The sequence below is a fragment of the Macaca mulatta genome, chromosome 3 (genome assembly GCF_049350105.2).
Source record: "Macaca mulatta isolate MMU2019108-1 chromosome 3, T2T-MMU8v2.0, whole genome shotgun sequence".
NCBI lineage: Eukaryota > Metazoa > Chordata > Mammalia > Primates > Cercopithecidae > Macaca > Macaca mulatta.
The window spans coordinates 13,640,184-13,654,659 of NC_133408.1; the positions used below are offsets into that span (position 1 = coordinate 13,640,184).

The following is a 14,476-nucleotide window of genomic DNA, read 5'->3' on the forward strand; positions in this document are numbered from 1 at the left end:
GCACAGTTCACATCCAATCACATTTCAACAGTGAATAATAATTAACCCAGTACTGCTTAAAGAAAATCGCTTTCCAGCTGTAATACATTCTAATTAAAATAGGGCTTCAAGTTAATCATTTTAAAGAGTAACAAAAATTATGTCAAGGATCACATCAAAAGGACTCAAGACTCAACCTGAAGACAGATCAAACAAGATGAGAATCAAAAAGTATAATAACTGCAGTGGACTTAAAGGCTCAAATATAATTAAATCCATGAGTTCAAAATTATATTTAAAAATAAACAAAATCCTAACTGGTCAAAAAAAGGAGGACGCTAAGGCAATCAATTTACTACTTTGAAAACTAGTAAATAAAAGGTAGAAAAATCAAACTGCAATCTACCTTTCCTATGTTTATTATACCTCAGGGAAACCAGATATTTGATGGGGAAAGCATCTTTATTTATTTATCTGAGATGGAGTCGCACTCTGTCACCTAGGCTGGAGTGCAGTGGCGTGATCTTGGCTCACTGCAACCTCCACCTCCTGAGCGCAAGTGATTCTCCTGCCTCAGTCTCCCAAATAGCTGGATTACAGGTGCCCACCATCACGCCCGGCTATTTTTATATTTTTAGTAGAGATGGGGTTTCACCATGTTGGCCAGGATGGTCTCAAACTCCTGACCTCAGGTGATCCACCCTCCTTGGCCTCCCAAAGTGCCGGGATTACAGGCATGAGCCACTGCGCCTGGCCCCGGAAGCATCTTTATATAAAAATATTCTAACCAATAAAGAAGAAATGATAAAACAAAAATAAATGTTTCCAGCTGGGCACAGTGGCTTATACCTGTAACCTCACTACTTTGGAAGGCCAAGGCAGGAGGATCTCTTGAGGGCAGGAGTCCAAAACCAGACTGGGCAATATAGCAAAATTCCATCTCTACAAAAAATTTTAAAAATTAGCCAGGCATGGTGGTACCCGCCTGTAGTCCTAGCTATATGGAAGGCTGAGTTGGGAGGATCACTTATGCCAAAGAGGCTGAGGCTAGAGTGAGCCACAATCACACCACAGTACTCCAGCCTGGGCAATACGGTGAGATCCTTGTCTTAAAAAAAAAATAAAAAAAAAGTAAAAAGCTTCCCTTCTTTTGTATTTCTCTGTCCTAACTTTAATACCTTCTCTCATGTTGAGGAAATAAATTTTAGTGTTTAAATGCCCCCTATTGATTTTTAAAAAATATTTTTGTTTGTTTGAGACAAGATCTCGCTCTGTTGCCCAGGCTAGAGTGAAATGGCATGATCATAGCTCACCCTAGCCTTCACCTTCTGGGCTCAAGTGATTGTCCCAGCTCAGCCTCCCAACTTGCTGGATCCACAGGTGTGCATCCCTACACCCAGTTTCACACATTTTTTTTTTTTTTGGTGGGGGGTGGTAGAGATGAGGTCTTGCTACATTGCCTGAGCTGGTCTCGAACTTCTGGGCTCAAGTGATCATCCTGCCTCAGCCTCTCAAAGTGCTGAAATTACCGGCGTGAGTCACCATGTCTGACCTTTACTATTTTTTAAAAGTAAATTTTCTTTTCAACCTGAGAAAGCTAACTGAAAAGAGTATTATTACATAATAATAGTAATTAAAACATTAATTTTCTTTTTTTTCTTTTATTATTAGAGATAAGGTCTCACTCTTACCCAGGCTGAAGTACAGTCATGTGATCACAGCTCACTGTGACCTTAAACTCCTGGGCACAAGGGATTCTTTTGCCTCAGCTTCCCAAGTAGCTGGGACTACAGACACGCACCACCAAATGCAGCTCATTTTTTATTTTTTGTAGAAACAGGGTCATGCTATGATACTCAGTCTGGTCTCAAACTCCTGGCCTCAAGCCTCTCACAGTGCTAAGATTACAGGGGTGGGCCACTGTATCCATCCAAAAGTAATTTTCTATGTGCTTGTTGTAGGGATTAAAATCTCCAAATTAATTTATCATACTCAACTTCTAATGGCAGAATATAGAAACTTTACACAAATATAGCTCAATTCCCTTTCTCTTCTTCTGTGCTATTACTGTCACATACATTATGATCTTATATGTTATAAGCCCAACAATAGAGTTATAATTATTACTTTATACAATCTTACATCTTTTAAACTTGAGAGAAAAGAAGAAAAATAGATTTATATGGTCTTTTAAATTAACCTACATATTTATCATTTCTGATGCTCTTCATTTCTTTCCATATATTACAGTTACCACCTTTTGTCATTTCATTTCATCCTGAAAGTCTTCCTTCAGTATTCCTTCTAAGGTGGGTCTACTAGTAATGAATTCTCTCAGTTTTTGTTTATTTGAAAAGGTCATTATTTCACCTACATTTTTAAATGACAGTTTTGCTGAATATAGAATTTTGGGTTGAATTTTTTCTTGCAGCATTTTGAAAATTCCACTGCCTTCTAACCTCCATTGTTTTCAATTACAAGTCTGCTGTTATTTGTATCTATGCTCCCCTATCCATGATGAGTTTCTCTTACTGCTTTCAAGGTTTTATCTCTGTGTTTGGCTTTTGTAGTTTAACTATGATGTGTCTGGGTGTAGATCTCTTTGTATTTACCCTACTTGAGTTGTGTTGAACTTTTGATTGTGTAGACTATTGCTTTTCACCAAATGTGGCAAGTGTTTGGCTTTTATTCTTCAAATATTTTTTCTGTACCTTTCTGTCATGATCCTCCTTCTAAGACTCCCATGACACACATATTGGTAAACTTGGTCTTGTTCCATAAGCCTCTGAAACTTTGTTATTTTTTTTTCAATCTTTTTGTTCCATATTCTTCAGACTGAATAATTTCTATTGATTAATCTTCAACTTCGCTGACTCTGTCTTCTGCTATATTGAATCTGCTATTGAGATCCTGTGGTAAATTTTTCATTTTAGTTGCTGAACTTTTCAGGTTTTGTTTTTGTTTTGAGACAAGGCCTCACTCTGTTGCCCAGGCTGGAGCACAGTGGCATGATCTTGGCTCACTGCAGCCTCCTGGGTTCAAGTGATTCTCCTGCCTCAGGCTCCCGAGTAGCTGGGATTACAGGCATCTGCCACCACACCCAGCTAATTTTTGCGTTTTTAGTAGAGACGAGGTTTTGTCATGTTGGCCGGGCTGGCCTCCAACTTCTAACCTCAGGTGATCCGTCACCTCAGCCTCCCAAAGAACTGGGATTACAGCCGTGAGCCACGGCACCCAGCCTTAGTTTTTCCTATTTTGTGATGGAGTTTCACTCCTGTTGCCCAGGCTGGAGTATAATGGAGTATAATGGCACAATCTCGTCTCACTGTAACCTCTGCCTCCTGGCTTCAAGGGATTCTCCTGCTTCAGCCTCCCAAGTAGCTGGGAGCCACCACGTCCAGCTAATTTTTTGTATTTTCAGCAGAGACAGGGTTTCATCATGTTGGCCAGGCGGGTCTCAAACTCTACCTCACGTGATCCACCAGCCTCGGCCTCCCAAAGTGCTGGGATTACAGGTGCGAGCCACTGTGGTGGGCTGGTTATTGAACTTTTCACGTCAGTTTGTCATACTTTTCTAGAATTTCAATTTTCCTCTTTTTTGTAATTTCTATTGTTTTTTGGAGAGTGTCTGTTGATTCATTTCCATGCTTTTCTTTAGTTCTTCAGTTCTTTGAGCGTAATTGCTGATCTGAAGCCTTTGTCTGCTAAATGAATCCAACAGCTGGATCAGAGACAGTTCCTACTGACTGCTTCTTTTCTTGAGGGTGAGACAATACTTTCCTGTTATTTTTTTAATGTCTCAAATTTAGGTGAAAATGGACATTCAGATAATACATTGTAGCTACTCTGGCTCTGATTTTCCCCCTGAAGGTTGTTGTTTCTATCTTTATTTAGTAACTGGCATAGGCTAATTCAGAAAAATCTATCTTCCCGTGTTGTGCAGCCCCTGATGGATCTGCTCAGTGGGTTTTTAAAAAATTCGTTTTTATCTTGAAGCCCGGCTTTTTAGGGATTGCACCTGCATCTTTCTAGCACATTAGTCAGCCAATGACGGGACGGAAGATTTGCTCAAACACCTCAAGTCAGTAAGGCTTCCTTTCTCTGCCAATCTGTCAGCTCAAAAATGCATTCAAAGTTCAGACCATTTTAAAGTCTTCCCCAACTTTAACATTTTGCAGGGCCTTTCTGCATATTCTCTATATGTGCATGCAGTTTGAGGGCTAGTCAGGAGTTTGCAGCTGACTCGGGCCCGCCCTGGTCTCCACGGCACATGTGCATAGCCTCAGTCAAGAATATACTTGCCCTGGCCATGACCACAAGTTCAGGCTAATAGAGTGGCTGGTCATACCTGCTCTTCTGTGGCCAAAATTGCCATTTCCACTGACAAAGCTGCTGGGCACAGGCATGACTTCCCACTCCCAAAGCAAATAACCCCCTTCAATGACAGTAGTTGAGACTGCTGGTATTTACAAACTGCCCCTCCACGTTACCAAGTTGCAGTGTTGGGGATAGGAAATGCCCAGGAAAGAATGCCACAGACTTCTGCTTCATATCTCAAGCTCAGCAGCTTTTCAGGCATAAATGATTCTCAGATGTTATATACTTTTGGTCAATTTCCGCAGCACTGAAATGGTTATTCTGTCAATTCTGTCCTGGAGGGAAGAATTTGCTGATCTCAACTCAGGCATGGTCGGAAATTTCACTGCAGAAATGTTTTTTAGGTTTCCTTTAATCTATAGGCCCCTCTCCATCCCAGTCTGGATTTTGCTGACTGCACTCTCATGGTGCAGTTCAATATTTCCCTTATATTCTGTATTTCCTGCAAATAGGCACCTACATCCAAAGAATGGATCAGGCTGAGGATGGATCTCTTTGGCAAGACTACAGGAAGCACACAAAATGTAGCCATCTTTTTGTGATCTTGGCAGTCACTGATGCTTAATGTCTGTATTTATTCATTTATGGGGAGTTGAAAACAGTGATGTTCTAATCCTACCATGTCTTTGTCATTTATAAGCCGTAATACTTTTATAAAGAGGTGCTTCTAATGAGGATATACTAGTTGGCTATCCAGTCGTACAGCTCATATAGGAAAGGCATAATAAATGCCTCATTCTTCCCTTTACCTGTTTTCAAGGTAATGAACTGGTTTCTTAAGATCTTCTTAAGGTAAATTATTCTTGTTAAATACATTATTAAATCATTATTGAGTCATAAATTTACAAATATTTACTGAGTTTTAATTCATGGCTCGTTATCATTCTTGAAATTAAAACTGTCTTCTCTTTGGTCAATGTGAGCCTCTTTGGGTTGGCTTCTGAGAATTTCTGGTATCTTCCTACTATTCTTTGATAGCTTCCTTGCTGACCAGTAATACAAGATGCATCCTTCAAGCTCTTCACATTTCATATCTAGACCTGGATTCAGCCATTTCTCCAACAAACTCTGTTCTCTTTTGGTGAGAAATGATATTTCAAGTTCACAATCTGGACGCTAAGGATGCTCAGTGCTGCTGGGGTAGATAATTGTATCTAGTCTTTTCAGTGAACACAACCAGGAGAAAAAGAGATGAATAGATAGATGAAGAGAATGGGGGGTGTGGCAAGAGACGCCTTCTGAGTTCATATTAATACTTTCGATTTGAAAATTCAAATCCAAGATTCTACAGCTTTTTATTTACATTTGATACTATACATTTGTGTCTCCTTTCTTCCACACCAAGAATACAGATTTTCAGATACAGAAAATGACAGAATTAGACTATTCCGTAATTACTCATTTGTTTTTACCACATATCTCAGACAACAGTTTCAGAATAACAATACTAATACTAATTTCTGAAAGCATTAAATTATTTTATTTCGCATGCAGTCCTGCCCCGCTTAAAGTTACATTGTATCCAACTGTCAATGCATGGGAATTATATCCGATACTCTTTGCTCCTCAGCCTTCCTTCAGTCTTAGTTCTACAGCTAACTATATATTTAGTGCTCACCACCAGTCCTTATGCTGACCTAGCTCTAGCTATTTTGATTGTCTGAAGCACATCCTCTAATAGATTCCTTAAGAAAGGCTCATGTTAATAGACCCCGAGGCCTTATAAATCGGTAACATTTTGTCTGTTTTTTCTACTTGAAAGTCAGTTTTTCTGGACACAAAATCCTTGGCTTATTCTTTCCCTGAAAATTCTAAATATGTTACTCCATTTTCTCCTAGCAGAAAGCACTGCTGTTGAAAAATCTGAAGATAATCTAATTTTCCCCCTTGTAAGTCATATGCTTTCTTTTCCTACATGTCTAAATAATTTCTCCTTTAACTAGAATATATCTTAGTGTTGGACTTTTTAGATCGATATTCTTGGCCACATGATACTCTTTTAAATATAGTTTAGAATCTCTTATTTTAAGAAAGTTGTCTTGAATTCATTTTTATCATTTGTTCTATTCCATTGGTTTAGTTTTCTTCCTCAGGGACTCCTGCTGCCCATACATTCAATCTTCTTTGTCTCATATACGTGTTACTGTTTCTCAAATTCTTTTTATATCTTTTCCATTTTCTTTTATTTATTTAGGAGACCTAGTCTCACTCTGTCCCCAAGGCTGGAGTGCAGTGGTGTGATCTCGGCTCACTGCAACCTCTGCCTCCCGGGTTCAAGTGATTCTCATGCCTCAGCCTCCCAAGTAGCTGGGATTAAAGGCATGTGCCACCATGCCCAGCTGATTTTTGTAATTTTAGTAGAGATGGGGTTTTGCCACATTGGCCAGGCTGGCCAGGCTGGTCTTGAACTCCTGACCTCAGATGATCCGCCCACCTCAGCCTCCTAAAGAGCTGGGATTACAGGTGTGAGCCATTGCGCCTGGCCTCATTTCCTTTTAATTTAAATTTTTTTCCTCTTTGTAACTTCTATTTTTCTTCAGTTAGTATCCCCTGTGTTGCTTTGAGTTGCATCCTCATTTCTAGAATGAATTTTTCTTTTATTTCTCAGTCTTTCTGTCACCTTATTTCTGAGCCTTAAAAACTGATTTACGTTCATCTTTCAAGTCTTGTATCATTTCCTTATTCTCTTCAAACTTGTTTTGAAGTAGTGATTTACTGGTGTGCTTTCACTGTCCACAGGGGTGTTATTTCTCCCTTTATTCTCTTTTTTCTAATAATAACTTTGTGTTACTTGACCTTGCTTGACACTTTCTGCAGTGGATTTGACCTTGCTTGCTCATTTTTATGTGAGCCTTGCTTCCTGGGAATTCCAGTCTCCGTTCTCCTCCCCTACTTTTGTCTGGACCATCTCTTTCCTTTGTATCCATGTCCCTGTACTGCTCAATTTTGATTCTACTCCCAGTTGTTTTTCCTGAGTATGAAGCCCTGTCCCAAAAGGAAGGCTTGTTGGGCCAGTCTTTTGAGTTCCTAGGGGCTGGACTGCTCCAAATCTCTCAGATCCTTTGTACTCAGTACTGCAGACAGCATAACCCTTTCCCATTTCTATTGCTGCTCTCAGCCTGGTTGAACTTTCTTGCAAATACCTGTTAGCTCTTTTGGGGTTCTCCTGTCTCAAGTACACCAGGTACCCTAATTCTTCCCTCTTCCTCCTGCACTGTTACAAATGTACACAATTCTGTTCTGTTTGTATTTCTTTTTACTAAGAGTATGTATTGCTTGTGTAAGATTTTAAAAACAGGGCCAGGCACGGTGGCTCATGCCTGTATTCCCAGCACTTTGGGAGGCCAAGGCAGGTAGATCTTGAGATCAGGAGTTAGAGACCCTGGCCAACATGGTGAAACCCCGTCTCTACTAAAAATACAAAAATTAGCCAGGCATGGTGGCACGTGCCTGTAATCCCAGCTACCGGGGAGGCTGAGGCAGGACAATCGCTTGAACCTGGGAAGCAGAGGCTGCAGTGAGCCGAGAAGGTGCCCCTGCACTCCAGCCTGGGGGACAGAGCAAGACTCCGTCTCAAAAAAAAAAAGATTTAAAAAATAGTGTTGTTGAGCACAGCGGTCATCAATGGGTAATAGAATTAATAGTAATTTTTACTTTTTAAGTCTTTTTGCATTGTTGACTCACAATTAGCATCTATTACTTATACAGTAAGAAAATCAGACTATTTCCCTTTTTGGTTTTTTTTTTGACACGAAGTCTCGCTCTGTTGCCCAGGCTGGAGTGCACGATCTCGGCTCACTGCAAGCTCTGCCTCCCCGGTTCACACCATTCTCCTGCCTCAGCCTACTGAGTAGCTGGGACTACAGATGCCCGCCACCACGCCTGGCTAATTTTTTTTGTATTTTTAGTAGAGACGGGGTTTCACTGTGTTAGCCAGGATGGTCTCGATATCCTGACCTCATGATCCGCCTGCCTCGGCCCCCATAGTGCTGGGATTACACGCATGAGCCACTGCGCCCGGCCTATTTTCATTTTTAAAAACAATGTTTATAGACACTGAAAATCCAACAAAGAGAAGAAACAAATTCTAACTTGGGCTTTACTGAGTAAAAGTTTATTAATTATAGTCATCTAGGTGACTGGTTTACAGTTCACATACATACTGTCAAGCACATTACCACACATCTCATTTAGAATCAGATTAACTTTACATATCCACACATAGCAATATGTATCAGGTTTACCTTGTCAGTTTTAGAATTCCAAAATTTTCTAAGATTATTTGATAACTAAATACAAAAAACTAGCCGGGTGAGGTGGCGGGCGCCTGTAGTCCCAGCTACTCGGGAGGCTGAGGCAGGAGAATGGCGTAGACCCGGGAGGCGGAGCTTGCAGTGAGCTGAGATGCGGCCACTGCACTCCAGCCTGGGCGACAGAGCGAGACTCCGTCTCAAAAAAAAAAAAAAAAAAAAAAAAAAAAAAATTTGGGTTTTTTCTTTTGATATCTATAATGAATTATACTCCAAATCCTGGTTTTTGCTTAAGAATATCAATCTACTCAAGCAACAACTAAAAACAGATGGAAACAAACTAAAAAGTTTTCATGAACTATCATTCAGACTTTCAAAAGGCCTGACACAGCATACTGTGCAACCAGTTAACCTTCAAGACACATACCCCATCTGTGTCGCAGACCCCTAACCTAAAAGGACGCTAACCTCAAAAAGACACTGAGGAAAGGGACAAGTTTAAAAATACTGTTTAATCATCAGACTGGTAAAAGCATCTTTTAAGCTTCCAAATTTGTTAAAAATCTTCTCTTACAAAATAATTTTTCCTTTTTACAGAAATGGAAAAATTTATTAGCTACCTATCTACTTACATTAAAAAAAAATAGAAATAGGATCTCACTATGTTGCCCAGGCTGGTCTTGAACTAGGAGCCTCAAGCAATCCTCCAGCCTTGGCCTCTCCAAGTGCTGTGATTACAGCAATGAGCCACCGTGCCTGGCCTACTGGGCTTTAAATAGCCACTGCAAAAAGACAACTGACTTTTAACAACTGACTACCTTTTCTGAATGAATGACTTTCTAAATAAATACAACTACCACAAGCCGTATTCTGGCTGCCATCACCTCTTACTGTGCTAAGTCTTAATTCTTGAAATTCTCTCCCCTCTTCCAAGCCTCTAATCAGGATTTTGTCCCTATCACTCTACTGAAACTGTCTGTCAAGGTCACTCACAAGTTCATCATGTCAAATCTAATCACCACTGTTCTGCCATATTCTTACTGGATCTCTCAAAAGCAGCTCAAACAATGGAGCCCTCCCTCCTTCTTGAAATACTTTTTCTTGGTAGCAGGACACCAATCTTCTGCCATTTCACTTTTGTCACTCTTGGTTTCTGGCTTCTTCTCTTTTGCCTGGCCTTTAAATGTCACATCACACCAAGGCTTAGGTCTACACCTTCTGCTCCTTATAGCTAAGCTTGTCCCTAAGACATGCTCTCCATATCCAAACTGCCCCAGAGCTGATCGATACTTCCTCTGAGGTCCAGTCAAATGTCATCATCCCTGTCTCCTTAACATCTCCTTAACATCAGAAATCTACTAGGACTCTCAAAATCACCAAAACTCTTAATTTCTCCTTTAAAACCATTCCTCTTCCTGATATTCCCAACTCAGTATACAGTTATGCCATCCATCTAGTTATTCATGTGAAAAGCCTTAATTCTCCTTTTTCATTTCTTATTTCCAATCTACTGACAAGTCCTTTTTACTTTTTCTCCAAAATACAGGCTATAATGAATCTAATCTGTCCTCCACATTGATTATCACCACCAGATAAAAATCATCATTGCCTCTTGCGTGTGGCAAAAGCCTCCTAACTGATCTCCAGGATTCCACTCTTGTCCCCTACATTCCAGTCTTCAGATAACACAGGTAAGTCTATCAACCGCGTCATTCTTCCGCTTAAACAATCTGTTGCTTGCTTGCTTTTCCTTATGGTCTCCCCATGCTTCAGGGGGAGACTACAACGTCCCTCGCACACCTCCCCAAGCTAGTTTTTGCCTCAGGACCTTTGCCAGTGCAGTTCCTTTAGCCTGGAAGGCTTCTCCCCTAGGTCTTGACATGGCTCTCATCATCTACATCAGTTCCAAAAGTCATCTGCTCAAAGAACTCTTCCCTGGCCATCTTGTTCTACTGATTTCTCTCTCTCTGTCTCTCCTATTACCCTGTTTTAATGAACTGATTGCACTTATTCTCACCTAAAAGTATTTACTTCCTTGCTCCCCACAATTTGAAAATAAGATCCACAGCGGTAGGAGCCATGAGGTCTTGCTGGCCAGCATGTTCCCAGCAACTAGGACACAGAGTAGGGGCGTACAGAACACTGGTTTAATCCAATAAAACCATGTATTCTGCCAAAACAAAAACCAAGCAAAAGAAAAACAGACTCCTCCTGTATAAGTTGGGTCCAGAACAAAAGAATTATGCTGAGTGTACTGGTGAAAGAAGGTACCAAATCTACCCACAGAATTTCCTAGAATCAAAAATTCTATTTTCTGGGTGTTCTAAGGCAAGTCACAGCATCACTGCACCCCATTTTTCTCTCTTCTCTGTAGGGGAGTTGAACAAAAATCATTGTTCAGACCCTAGTCTGAGCCTTAATTCTACAGTGTGTGAACAACTACAATAAAAAAGATCTGAGGCTGGGTGCCATGGCTTATCTTGTAATCTCAGTATTTTGGGAAGCCAAGATGGGAGGATTACTTGAGATTAGGAGTTTGAGACCAGCCTGGGCAACAGAGCAAGACTCTATCTACAAAAAAATTTTTTAAATTACTTCAGTGTGGTGGTGCATGCCTGTTTTCCCAGCTACACAGGAGGCTGAAGCAGGAGGAACGCTTGAGCCTAGGAGTTGGGGGCTGCAGTGAGCTATGACCGTGCCACTGCACTCTAGTCTGGGCAACAGAATGAGACCCTGTCTCAAAACAAAAAACCCATGCAGACAAGGAACCATGGAAGAGTGACACACCATGTCACCCAGTTAGTTTGGTGATAATGAAGGCAAAGAGAAGGTAATTTTAAAAAACCTAAAGCCAGCCGGGTGGTAAAGCCAGGACTTTGGGAGGCCGAGGCGGGTGGATCACAAGGGTCAGGAGTTCAAGACCAGCCTGGGCAAGATGGTGAAACCCTGGCTCTACTAAAAATACAAAAATTAGCCAGGTGTGATGGTGGGCGCCTGTAATCCCAGCTACTCGGGAGGCTGAGGCAGGAGAATTGCTTGAACTTGGGAGGCGGAGGTTGCAGTGAGCTAAGATTAAAAAAAAAAAAAAAAAAGAAAGAAACCTAAAGCCTTTAGATAAAGGGAGTTTTGGACAGGTTCTACCTCCTTTGTTCGAAATACGGCCTTAAGCAAAATGTTCAATTTCTGAGAATCTCAGTTCCCTCATTTATATAACAGGGCTAATACATTATGCATACTTTTTAGGGTTATCATTGTGATCAAATAATATAAGTGAAGGCACATACTATATATAAGGGCAAGGAAATGCAGAGTCAGATTTTTGTTTTGTTTTTTGAGATAGGGTCTGGCTCTGTTACCCAGGCTGGAGTGCAGTGGTACAATCTCGGCTCACTGCAACCTCCACCTCCTGGGCTCAAGCGATCCTCCTGCCTCAGCCTCCCAAGCAGTTAGGACTACAGGAACACACCACCATATCCAGATAATTTTTGTATTTTTTGTAGAGATGGGGTTTTGCCATGTTGCCCAGGTTGGTCTCAAACTCCTGAGCTCAAGCGATCTGCCCAGCTCGGCCTCCCGAAGTGCTGAGATTACAGGTATGAGCCACCACACCTGACCAGTAATTTTAAATATTAATTAGAAAGCAGGCCAGGTACAGTGCCTCATACCTGTAATCCCAACACTTTGGGAGGCTGAGGGGGTGGAGTTCAAGACCAGCGTGACTAACATGGTGAAACCCTCTCTACTAAAAATACAAAAATTAGCTGGGTGTTATGGCTCGTGCCTGTAATCCCAGCTAATCAGGAGGCTGAGACAGGAGAACTGCTTGAATCTGGGAGGCAGAGGTTGCAGTGAGCTGAGATCATACCACTGCACTCCAGCCTGGGCGACTTGTGTGAGAGTCTGTCTCAAAAAAAGAAAGGAGAGGGGAGGGGAGGAGAGGGGAGGGAAGGGCAAGGGCAAGAAAAGAAAGAAAACAATGACATTAGTAATAAATTATTTTATTCTCAAGTGGCTGAACGAACTATCTATATATATACACACACACACATATATATATATTTATTTATATTACCCTAGATTGAGCTGAGAGGTGGAACTAGAAAATACTTAAGTAAACTTGGGCAAACTTGATCAAAATCATGTACTAGTAACTTCTCCTATGTCCTGACATCTTTCATGGATTAGCCTCATCAAAATCATTTACCGAGAACATCGATGTGATAAGAACGAGGTGAGGAAAGGCAGGGAGAAGTCTGGGGGGAAGAGTGATGGGCTGCCTGGCAGAGTATCAGGTCAGAAATCCTGGCAGGTTCCCTTCCTAACAGCAGCAGGTTACTTAATGACTGTAAAACTTTCTCAGCAGTAAGGTCACAACCTCCTGAAACTAAATCAGCAATAGCTCCATAACTGAAATTCTGATGGCAGAATGGAATAAGAGAAAACAAATTAAATGGTACAGGAAAAATTACTGACCCCCAGGTTTGAGTGAAAAAGAAGAAATGGGGTGCCTCTAGTCATCTGACCTTTTCTCCACTATGAGATTTCTTCTTGCAGCACTGGAAGAAAGCCAACAGAAAACCAAATACCATTGTTTTGTTTTGTTTTGTTTTAGACAGGGTATCACTTTGTCACCCAGGCTGGGGTGCAGTAGTGTGATCTTGGCTCACCTCTTGTGCTCAAGTGATCCTCCTGCCTCGGCTTCCCAAGTGGCTGGGACGATAGGCACCCACCACTGTGCCTGGTTAATTGTTAAATTTTCAGTAGCGACGAGGCCTTGTTATGTTGCCAGGCTGGTCTCAAACACCTGGGATCAAGCAATCCTCCTGCTTTGGCCTCCCAAAGTGTTAGGATTACAGGCATGAGCCACTGTGTTTGACCCCAAACACCCTTTAACGATTTTAACACCTGGGTCCTGACCAAAGATTGGCTACAGAGACCTTCAGGGATTCAGAGCGAGTTCCACTTAAATTAGCTGGCTAACTAAAGGCTAAACATTGGGAGCACACACTGGACAAGACAAACAACGGCCCCAGTCATGTGGAGGCTGCTGCAGTGTTCACTTCTGCTCTTCCTCGCCTTTGCTCACACAAAGGCAAAAGAAAGATTTTTCTTTCTTTTTTTGGACCACTATCCTATTTGCCTAAAAATCTTTCCAAAACCTTTCCCCTTACAAAAACCAGCCTTGCGGCTAAAACTTACTAAAAGAAAGGCAATACATTGTTTTTAATAGGAAATCTAATAAGTAAAACCAGAGTATTTCTGTATCTTAGCTTATCGTGAATTGTATCAGAGACACCCTGAATTACTGCTGACTGCCCCCTCCCAAATCTATTTCACTTTATCACCTATCATCAGCTATTTAAGGATGAAGAGATGAAAAGAAACTCTAGCCACAATTTTCATGTTTTATTTTAAACTGTTAAACAATCTCCCCATGAATCAGATGTTAGATTTGATTACTGTGATCTTCAAATCAACCTAAATAATTAAATCTAGAACGAGAACAGAAATCAAACTACTGATCTCAGTCAACTAATTAACCAATTAACTTATAAGAAAAATACCTGCTTGAAAGATAATTTTTTATGGAATCATGTTTGTTTGTTTTGAGATGGAGTCTCGCTCTGTCGCCCAGGCTAGAGTACAGTGGCACAGTCTTGGCTCACTGCAGCCTCCGCCTCCCAGGTTCTCCTGCCTCAGCCTCCCGAGTAGCTGGGATTACAGGTGTGCACCACCACACCTGGCTAATTTTTTTATATTTTTCGGTAAGATAGGGTTTCGCCACGTTGACCAGGCTGGTCTCGAACTCCTGACCTCAGGTGATCCACCTGCCTCAGCCTCCCAAAGTGCTGGGATTACAGGCGTAAGCC

The 14,476-nt window shown here is 41.3% G+C and overlaps 1 protein-coding gene across 3 annotated transcripts in view; it reads right to left on the minus strand.

Moving 5' to 3' along the window:
• Nucleotides 1–14,476, minus strand: part of ITSN1 (intersectin 1) — a 242,278-nt gene that overhangs the window by 137,496 nt on the left and 90,306 nt on the right. The window lies entirely within an intron of this gene.